The 10,900-nt window shown below is 42.4% G+C and overlaps 1 protein-coding gene across 10 annotated transcripts in view; it reads right to left on the minus strand.

Annotated features, from left to right (window-relative positions):
- The window catches only part of LOC112563481 (cGMP-specific 3',5'-cyclic phosphodiesterase-like), an 82,989-nt gene extending 81,647 nt beyond the window's left edge, over nucleotides 1–1,342 (minus strand). For 6 of the 10 annotated variants that reach the window (XM_025237381.1, XM_025237379.1, XM_025237378.1 and 3 more), the window contains exon 1: nucleotides 1,166–1,313. The gene's annotated coding sequence lies outside the window, so the exon portion shown is untranslated. Of the gene's footprint in view, nucleotides 1–1,165 lie in introns of all 10 variants that reach the window. The other 4 variants (XR_003099066.1, XM_025237377.1, XM_025237382.1 and 1 more) reach the window with 4 other exon arrangements.
- Nucleotides 1,343–10,900: the final 9,558 nt, after the last annotated feature.

The following is a 10,900-nucleotide window of genomic DNA, read 5'->3' on the forward strand; positions in this document are numbered from 1 at the left end:
GCTCGTAATTCCCGGTATTTTGTGTAAATTAGAAAGTTATCCCAGAAACGCTTGGAAATAAGTATCACAGTGGTCGCTGGAGCGGGTCTAAGCTCCCAGCCGTATCAGCAAGGATGAGGATTCGCCATCCCCGAGACCCATACAAGAAAATAATGAAGGAAAAATAAATAGTTGAGCCCGCAGGACCTGCTAATACGTTTACTTCAACATGCAAGGGATGCCTGGGTTCATTCCCATGCGCCTGGTGCCTGAAGGCAAAAGGACGCCACGGAGACTCCCGACAGGAAAATAAAAATGTCAGCATGCTAGAGACAGAGTGCATCATAAGGCAGAGTTCCCACGTGGCTAGTAAACAATAGAAATGTGATTAAGTCGGACTTGGAAGCCATTCGCTGGAAATAGAAAGGCGTTGAAAAAGCTCGGGTGAGAGGACACGGGACTATTTATAGGACATGCTTGTGAAATGTTTTTGTCCCGACAAGCCACTTCGGTCCAGAAAAGTAAACATTGCCAGACACCAGGCACTGCCACAGGCACCACTCTCTGCAGACACGAGAGAAGCACCACGACCGACACGCTGGCGAGGTTTAAAGCTCGAGATGGCGTCAGCAAACCTGTGGGTAGGGAGGATGCGCGAGCTTCATTTTCGGTTTGATTATGCACTGAGAGAATAAATGACACTGATACATCGTACACACCAGCTACTTTCGCTTTCACCAGGACAGGATCATTACATTTTAAAGAAACATCAGGGTATTATGTCGTTGACGAAAAATGGAGAATAATGAGTTATTTGAGATCGTTTTCATATCATTCCACGAAGAATTCCAAATCTCTAATATCCAACCACGGCTCAAATTCCTCACTGTATTTTTGATTTGTGTGAACTATTAACGGTCGCATCCACGAGTGTGTTTTTGTTCTCTGTCTCATGTGTCTATATTCTCTTTCTAGATGACATTTATTTTTTTATAAGCTGTTTGTTCTGTCTGTCACCTCCTTTCTGTAATTAGTTTGCTCTCCATTTGCATGTGTGCATATACGTGAACATATTTGTGTATTATTTTCTTTCTCGATATCATTCAGCATTAAGGGAAAGTACACTACATGGTTATTTACAAAACAAACAAACGAAAGAAAAAAAAACAACAAAAAAACTGCTGACCTTTCGTCCCACTGTCCGCCTCCCGCTAATTCACAGTCAGAAGATTCTGCATCCTGCAGTGAGTCGGAAATGGATCTGTTGTCGCAGCCCCGACGACTGGATGTGGTGAAGGATGCACTGTGTTCTTCACACGTTCCGAAAGGTCCTGGCGTCGGACGATGCGCGTAAACAGGAAAACGAGGGCAGGAAACAGTCGCTCGGTGACCTACGAGGTCAAATCACGCGACTGACTTTAAGGCCACGCAGACAACTCTCAGCTACTTAGCATACTAGTACTATATAAACTGAGAGTCGCAACACTGTCAAGTGTTTCAAGAACAAAAGAAAAGAAGGAAGGAAGCAAAGAAAAGAAGGAAAATTAATGAAAGAAAAATAAAGAGAGTATAAGTGTTTTCTAGTGATTTTGGGGATAATTACAGTGACTATAACCTATGATATTTTTGATAGTGTTAATAACACGTTTCACATTGTATTTTTCAGACAGAAACAGAAACCAGATGACAGAAATGATAATCAGTCGCCAGGTTGCCACCCGTGAAGAAGTCTTCGTCATCCAACAGACAGGGTGAGGATATAGATGCTGTGTTAAAGTGCCAAAAAAAAAATTTCGATCAATATGTTTCTTCCGTTTCCAAGGCTACGATGATGAGGCTCTGGATGTACATGGCAGACCAAATTTTTTGCGATAACTGCAAGAACGAGACTTTTGCAAATGAACTTCTGCACTTCCTATAACCTGAAGAGGAAGAAGAGATGATGCTAGCTTTCCTGTTGACGGAGGTGCAAAATCTCTAGCTTTATTGTCTGAAAGTTATCGACTTTTTTCACAAAAAGGAAAGACAAAAATCAATCTATTAGCCTCTGGTGAGTTTAAGTCCGCATGGTCCATCCTCGAATGGCGGTGATTCCGGATGCTGGCTCGCCAAGATTTGACCTTTTTACAAGAGGCAGAGCATTGGTCTCGACAGACTTTCAACAGTCCAGTCTGTATGTTCATATGATGAGGTGGCTGCGGTATTCTGGATTATTGTCTGTCTGCCAAGAAGTTAATCTGAAATGTGAATAAACCGGAAGCTTTGCACTCTTATGCCTCGTTTTAGTAGTTAACTGAAAAAAAAAATTCGTCTGCCGGCAGTCCAGTAATACAAGTTCGTGGTTAGACGAGGAGACTAGAGCCGTCACTCCTTCAGCATCTTGGTCACGTGTGTCCTCAGACTCAAAGCGTCTTTTAAACGCAAAAAATTAGCATGAGAAGTGAATCTCTGCCTCATGAGAATTATGAAAGTATTTCCATGGCAGTCATTTGGTCCAGCGGCGAGATTGGTGACGCGAAAAAGAATGGAAATAATATATATCTCCCATCAGCCTGCATTTCAAGTAGGGCCAGACCTTGACATCAAAAAGACAGTTTTGTTTTACAGAATAAGATTAGCGGCGGTGCTATTTATCTACCAATGATATCTTTAAAAAGAGGGAAACAGCAACCAACCCCCACTTCAAAGATTAAAAAAAAATTTTTTTTTGTCTTGCTCCTAACTCCCTCCTGAGAGTTATAGAAGATTTTCGGAATCCAAAATGTTTTTATTGGTTTGTTTTCTTCTCTATTCTGCGACACACACCTAACATTAAAATTCGTCCAGATTAAAAGTTTTTATCATGAGCCCATGTTTTAAAAGCCAACAACGAAAGTGCTAGTGACATTAGCTTCTACATCCGGAAGTATAAGGAGATCTTATTAATCAAAAAATATTAATTTTTTCCCGTAATTACTTTACCCTGCGATTTTTCTGAAAAAACTCTAAAATATACAGCGATTAAGGATAAAAGTCGTTGATTTTAGGTATCAAACTAATTTTTAAACATGTCTAATTTTATGCAATGCTTTGAACCTCATGTTGTACTATTTGTATTTACAGTTGTATTTGTTGTCCTTTTTTACTGGCAATATTATGCGTACATATTTGTAATACTTGTGATGTTGTCAGCTTGACAGGTAATTTAATAAAAATGGAGAGTTAGAACAGAATGTGCAGGATTTGTTATGTTCCTGTCGGCAGACACCTAAATCCCTGCACAGGATTAACAAAGATGCATTGCACCGTACTGTATCTCTAAAAGCCATTCCATCACTTTTAAAAACGAGTGTTAAGATAATACCCTTTAAAACTCCTCTCCTAAAACTGTTTTTATTTGCTTTTAAAATGTTATCTATTCAATTTAACTCTTAGTTTGTGCTTGTAATGGCTTTTTCACGTTGACAATGCACATGACAATTAGATTGTTCCAGGCAGAGTGGGAAGCTTAACTCAGCCCACGACACTCTGGTCTGTCAGCCTCCTGTGAAAGTTTTCTGTGTAATCTACTTACCGGTGATGGAGAGTGGGTGGGCTGGTAAGGGGTAAAGGGGTGGTGATTCATAAAAACGGCATGATATGTAGTCCCCTCAAGCTCGAAACCATAAGCAGAACCCTTCTAACTGACTGTATCCTATAGCTCCATTTATCGAAGGTATCCTTCATCTGAACAGAAGCTTACGTGCTAATAGCCTGATGGTAACCGCAAAAACACAAGCAAAACAAACCTCGAAAACTTAAAAAAAACCTCTTAGAAAATGCTAGATAGGTGGGTAGGGAGAGGAAGGCGGTGAGAAAGATTTGTGAGCAGAGATGTGGCGATTAATGAAAACTGAGATGTTGAGAGACGCAAAAAAGATTGTCGAATGATGGTCAGCAACACTGGTTGACTGCTTTGGAGACTGAACTGATGCAATACTGGCCCCTTTCTGTAATTGCCTTGAAGGCAGTTCCCTGAAGCAGAAGGAGCACTTTAGCGACAGTCTAGTGGACCATCTCTCAGTTTCACTTCACTGTGATCAATCATTAGGTGGAGATGATGAGTTGCAGCACTGATGAGTGGTGTGTACGCGCCCACGTGACCTGTCCTGTGGCCCTTCCCGAAGGTCGGCCATATGGCGGCTTGTCCACTGCTGATGTTAATCAGCCACCATTTTTTCTGTTTATTTCGTCGACGCCCAATCCATATCTCCACTCATCCTAGTAGGACCATCTTGTCGTGCCGAGCAACATGTCCTAAACCAAACCAGCTTTCGCCACTAGACGGTGGCTAGCAGAAGTCATTGGGAACCAATCAGGACTGTGATGAGACTGCGGATGAAATCGTTTGACTTCTGTTCTCTGTAAGAGATATTGAGCAGTCTCCGGAGAATCTAGTTATAAACAGCGTTCAGTCAACACGATTTACGTGTCCGCTTCCCAACCGGAAGGAAACTGTCGTCTGCAACTCATGAGTAAGCTTTACAACCGACAAAGAAATGACACAAGTTACAAAGCAGCCATCTTATGATGGCTATGGTCACTAAGAAGCCAAATAAACCTCCCAGACATAAATAATCCAGGTGAAATCCGAAGAAAGGGATTGGCATGATGTGTTGAGAGATGACTATGGTCCTTATCATGGCATGGCGTGACGATAATTTGCTCATCCTTGCGGTCTGGTGACCTCGGCGCCATGTTCATCAAATGTTCAAGGAATGTGGAATTGTCCGATTTCGCAGGATCTCGCAGGAAGAGTTCAGTAAAGCAAGCAAGCAAGCAAGCAAGCAACCAACCAACAAGCAAACAAACAAACAAAGGATAAAAAGGCAGACTATGCTGCTGAGCACAATGGCGATATGACTCCTGATGTGATGAGGTAAGAAGTGACATCATCTGTCAGAGAACACCTGGCGCCCTTCACACACAGCCAAATCTCGACAGAGCCGGGGCAGCACGTGCACAAACGCCACGTGTAAAGCCAGCACGTGTTCAAGGCCTTGTGTGACGTATTCTGTTTACCTTCACGGCTGTCTGTGACGTGATCGTCTTCATCTCGCGGTCCAGTGTGACGTGGCGTAAGTCATCTGGAAGTCGTGCTTATCGAATGTTTTATCTCCCTTGCGTTAGTGTGGTCCGTTCATACTGTCCAGCTGCACAACTCATCATTTTCTATCACGCACTGACCTAAAATTGAAATCTCTTTGAAATCTCGTGCGTGCACGTGACATGGCGATGTCCACGAAGAATGTGTGGGGTGGGAGTGGGAATGGGGGTAGACTAAAAGTCTGGTGTTTCGTGGGTTGTAGGGGGGGGGGGGCTGCATTTTCAAGCTCGCCATAGTCCAGCTGTGACGCACGCGCGAACATGATCGATAGAAGCCAGTAAAAAGCGTGACGTCAAGACGACGAGTGGAGTTCACGCAGTGCTTGTTAGGTTTCAAGGTTTAATTCCGATATATTTATGGGGAAGCTGCAGCATACGAATCTCAGCAAGAGCTTCATGATAAATCGTTTTTTTTCTCCTTTTTTACCTATTACATGTCTCGTCCCTCTAGTCCCCATGCCAATCTGCACGTACACGCGTGTTCAGGGAAAGTCTCAAAACTTCATCAGGTGCAGAAAACACACACGAGGTTCTTCACTGGAGCCAACTCTCGCAGGGAGGCGACAATTTACGCAGACAGCTGAATGGTTTTGCTTGCAAGGACCCTTGTCCAAAGCAGCAGTTGGCAAAGATATATGGCTCCGAGAACTTACAGTGCATAGCAGAACAAAGCGAATAAAAATTGGAATGAAAAACAAAGTAGAATGAAAGCTTTAACGAAGAGCAAGAGAAGGAAACAAGGCGCAAAGGGGTAAATGGAAAAAAAGAGACTTGATGACAGGCACGACAGATGCTGCACATAGGCAACCTTGTGCGCAAACATTTCTTGTTGTTAAGCCGCTCCTACCTGTCGATTATAGTCGGTGTGGCGCAAAGACATCCGCAGGCCTTGCTGCTCACATACCACATGAATGTCATACAGCATTTACAGGAGCCGGAATGGTATACTTAGGCAAAATCGCGAAAGATGGTACGTGTTTAAGGCTTGCCAGGCAGGACACACCTACCTGGAGACAGGTGTGCACCTTGTCACCCTCGTGGCAAGGTGATCCACGTTGCAGATATGAAGGACAGGTAGTTGACTCACAGGTAATCACATTTGGAAACAGGTTGGCAGCACTCAAGATCAAAGGATGTCTGGCTAAAGGTGTTTCAGCATTACGTCAAACAATCATGACGTCACATACACTGTACTGTTGTAACGGTTTCAACCGCCAATATGGAATCTCGTGCTGTCTCGGTTACAGTACCTTCCTCGGTCCCCGTAAGAAAACCACACGAATTGAAACCTCCATATTGCTCTTTAACTAAAGATTTATTGTTCACGCTGTAAATCTGTTGGAGAACTGGGGCATGGAGCTGCGAGTGCTTTCACCTCTACTCCTTTGCCAGTTCCACCTGGACAACACCTGGTAACAAAGTCTCTTTAGGACCTGTGACAGGCCAAGCGAGGTCAAAGGGCAGAAAGCGTGTTGAAGTTAGGCTGAATGGCGGCGCCGTTTGGTGTTTGGTAAACTAGAAGCACAGTGACAGTCAGGCTGCTAAATAATTATTGTGGCAAAATCCTTTTCCAAGACACACCTTAGCAGGCTGTGTGCGCCTGTCCCTGACTTTTCCTGTCTGCTCTTCCCTCAACAAGCTCGAGTCCACAGATTCACTGATTCATAATCACCCACCCACATACATGCACGCGTGTGCGCACACACACACACTTCCACTTTTTCTCTCCCACACACATACGCACGCGCGCTCGGCCGCACCAAAAAATCAAAGATGACAAAAAGATGAAATGGAACTAGTTCAAACTGTTAAATTATTTGACGTCACTCATTAACGGCTCATTACTGGCGCAGACGGTAATCCACACTTGCCTAACACATAAAAGAATCACACTGATGAGTGAAGGAGACAAATAGAATGAAAACGGGGTACGTGGGTAAGGTAAGAATCTACAAGAAAAAAAAAAAAAAAAATAGAGAGAGTGCACAAATAACAGTCTGTACATCTGGAAGTAATATTTATTTTGCTGGAAAATGTTGAAAGATGTTGTGACGAAGCCACCAACAACGACGGAGGCGACGAAGAATAAGTAGTAGAAGTAAAACTAGATAAACTGCTAATATCAGAAAGTTGTAGAAAAAGTAGAAATAGAATTAGATGTAATGGAAGGCAAAGAAGAAGTGGTAAAAATAGCGGTGGTAGAAGAAAAAATAGAAGATGGAGGAAGAAGACTTTTGAATATATTTTCTAGAAAGTGTATGGCCATGATTCAAATAAAAATTATTAACACTAATTCCCGAAGAAGGAAGCAGCCACAACAAAAACACATCCCAGTCACAAAGCCGGGAGATGACGGAAAATATTATCATAAGAACACTTATGGTAATTATTGCCTAGTGATAGTAATTGTCCACCTAAACAAGCGTTGTTTGAGACCATCATACCCAAGGCGCTGCCTGAGATGAGTAACTCGTTGCCTAATGTCAGTAATTTAGCAGTTAATGATAGTGATTTTCAAACTAATGATAGTAACAAGCCATCTTGCTAGTAACTGACTCACTTATAAATGTTACTTGAGATGTATGCAGAAACCAAATATTAAGTAGAACGCACCTGACACCGTCGTGCAGAAAGCACTGTCCACCAATACAATCTCAAGGCAGGTGTAGGTCTACCTGTGTACCACAGTGTCACCCAGTTGTGAGGCTAACAGTACAGCGACTAAAACGCCAGCAATCAGTACCATTGTAAGGCTAAACTCTCAATGACGATCAGCCGATCGGCGGAGGACAACAGCTTGGACGCCATTGAACGCTCACAGGTATAACGGGACCGTGAAGTCTGAATGCTCCAGTGTTGTGCGTTCACTGAAGGGGAGCAGCCATGAGAAAACACGAGGTAGGACCAACAATAACAACATATTATACGCAGGCGAGAGAGTGAGTGTGTGTCTTGCCAGCGGGTGTAAACAGTCGTTTAGTGAAAACTAGTTCCGATAAGCACCGAAGTTTACAAGCTGCGTTTTCTCACGGGTTGTGAGCTGTATTTTCTCACGGTTTGCAAGAGGTCACAGAAAAAGCGATATCAGAATCGGTTTTCTTTGTGTATGAAGGACCGACAGGAAATCAGAGACTGCAAATGTAATTATTACTCTTCACTGGTAGATCCGTCAGTTCTTCGGCTAAAACAAGCCGTGGGAGAGGTCAGCTGTTGCAAGTATATTAAGAACAGTGCAATGGTTGCCTGGTTACACGACAAAACATTCAGGAAACTGGTTCTGTCTCGCGAGAGTCATTGTGTTGCTCTCGTCTTTAGTACGTATTTCATATTTAGGGGAGGTAAACAACAGCAGCAGCAGCAGCAGCAGCAGCAGCAGCAGCAGCAGCAACAACAACAACAACAACAACAACAACAACAACAACAACAACAACAACAACAACAACGTAAAAAGTTAGAAAATAAACAAATAGTGTTATTGATAGAAAAAAATTCAAACTACATATTAGCTGAACTGAACAACTGATTAGTCAAAAAGAACGAATGAATGGAAATATTTGTTGTCTTTGCCATATTTATCTAATCCCAACAGTATTAAAAGTGATGGTTCTATGTCAATAATATCTTATTGTCATGCGCTTATAGTGGTGTTAGTGTGCTGCTTGCCCTACTTTGTTACAATGAGTCGTTGTGTGTCCTGTCACCTGGTTGGTAATACTGTCCACCTACCAACTCGTATTAGCTTACTGTTGAGAAGTGCAAGGGGACATGGCTCAAGATTCAAAAGCTGTCGTCATACACTGACAAACATCATGATTAATGTCTAGCCATGTCAGCCCATTCGTCCATACCCACCTGATGCCTAAGCTGATCACAAGTGTTATCTCTTCGGGTATCATTCACTGTTATATGGGAGCAAGCCTTCTTTGTATTTTTTTGTCATCCGTCTACATACCACCGACACTCAAATAAACAAAAACATCTATGTTCTGAAAGTGCGTGCATGCAAATGGTCACTCTTCATATCTTCTTATAACCGTGTGTATGTAACATTCCAATGACAGACACAAAAATTTGCTGACTTCTGACCTTCTGCACCAATAGAATTACTCTTGACGCCACGAATCGACCAAGCTGCAAAATTTCATCAATTCCTAGAGGAAATTCATAAGAAGGAGACAGAAAAGCACCCATTTGTGTAACTCGCCGAGGCTTTCCTCCTTAGATTCCTATTTTACTTCGGCTGTCAGAATAGGACATCCTCGATTCAAATCAATGCCGGTATCCATACAGCACCAATGCAATTCATAAAATATGGCGGCCTTGGCTCTCCTGGGTTCAGCCCTCGTCTCGGGCACGCTGTTCTTCCTCTGCAGTGGCATCTGTTTACAGGGCTGGAAGTTCGTGGAGGGCGAATGGCTACCAACGTTTCAAAGGTCTGACTTCCTGTCTGAGGTGTCTATAGTGACGGGGCTAACTACTGGAGACTGCAACATTTTTTTACTCCTGCGTGAAAGTGCTTTTGGAATAATTTGTCCTTAATTTTATTTGTCGCAATTTTGGAGATAAATTATTTCATATAGATTTCATGTGTATCTATTTTACACGAATCCCTTTTACACTTTTCTGCCCTTTTCAGATTTATGGTTCATACAGCTTTATATATATTTAATAGAAATAAAAAATGTAAAAATATTAAAAGATAATAAAATAAATAAAAAGGAAGCAAACAGGTGAAAACAACATAAAAAAGACGGTTGCAGTTTATTTCCCGGACTTCTGTACGTCGCATGTCGCGAAAACACAATAAAACAGTAACGACTCACTTGGTCACTCGCATCAAGCGTGTAGCGCCATCTTCACACGGGGTCCACCCTAACCGCATTCTTAAAAGTCGGGTAAAAACTGGGTAAAGTGTTGAAACGTTTAATCTCTGAAGTTTCACGATGTTCCGTTGTATTGACAAACATCTTGATCAAAGTTCCGATGACCAAAGTGTTTACGAATCATTGGTTACCTGTGAATCTTCATACACAACTTTTCCAAACTTGTTTAATGTCTGTCGATATTTCATTTCAAAATAATAGTTTTTATACCTGGAAAATGTATGGACAAACGTTTGACCAAATTTGTCAGTCTTTACATTACTCTCACGTACAATTTTTTCCAGATATGGACCGACGTACGCCCATACTTGTGCAGTCCACAAAGGCTGAAGATGAATAGACATTAGGACAGAAAGAATGAAAGGGCAGCGGAGGATATGGTTATCAGACCTTTATGTCATTCGCTCCACCCCACCATTATCTCTCAACCATTTCTAGGCGGGACGTCTTTGTTACGCACAGCACAGTGGTGTTCCACGCTGAATACCAGGATGTCAGCCGCACCCAGTGCTGGATACCTGGCTCCTGCAGTGTGCAAAATAATGTCGGGAGTGGTTGGTCTGCTGACGTAGAGATTTATGGGTACAGCTCCTGGTCCCTGGACGCTTTCGTAAGTTAGACATTTGAAATATTTTAAGGCTCTGCATAAGAAAATGGAATGACCGCGAGTCTAGCTGAAAAGAAAGCAGCGCTGGTTAAAGGGAGGCAAAGCCTTTGCCTTACACACTGGAAGTCGGTATGCATTCAGTTTTCTTAAACACGCGATTATTATTATATTATCAAAACCTACATTTAAAATGCCACGTTCCAACATTTTTTTACAACTAAAACGGTGTTTTCTTAACACAAAGATGGAACAAACCGAACTAACCAAACAAACCAACCCAACCAACGGGTGCTTGTATAATTACATA

The sequence above is a fragment of the Pomacea canaliculata genome, linkage group LG5, assembly GCF_003073045.1.
Source record: "Pomacea canaliculata isolate SZHN2017 linkage group LG5, ASM307304v1, whole genome shotgun sequence".
NCBI lineage: Eukaryota > Metazoa > Mollusca > Gastropoda > Architaenioglossa > Ampullariidae > Pomacea > Pomacea canaliculata.